This window comes from Myotis davidii, unplaced genomic scaffold, assembly GCF_000327345.1.
Source record: "Myotis davidii unplaced genomic scaffold, ASM32734v1 scaffold132, whole genome shotgun sequence".
Taxonomy (NCBI): Eukaryota; Metazoa; Chordata; class Mammalia; order Chiroptera; family Vespertilionidae; genus Myotis; species Myotis davidii.
Window position 1 is genome coordinate 828,883 of NW_006285258.1, and position 282 is coordinate 829,164.

Genomic DNA, 282 nt, shown 5'->3' on the forward strand with positions numbered 1-282 from the left:
ACATCCACACCGGGAACAGGGTGAGGAAGGGTCTGGAGACAGGGCACCTCTGCAAACACATAGGCCCAGGAACAGGTAGGCTCCTGGGCTGCCCTCCCCGGGGACATCATGCTTCAAGGCTCACTTAAGTTCTGTGGCTTAAAGCAGGCCGCTCAGCTTTGGCATCGTTACCTGACCCAGTTGCAGATACCAAGGTGTTCGGGGGACCTCGGTGACCCTTTATCGCAGATTCTCCTCCCTCCCTCTGCTGCCAACAGGGCTCTTGTGGAATTCTAGGTCATC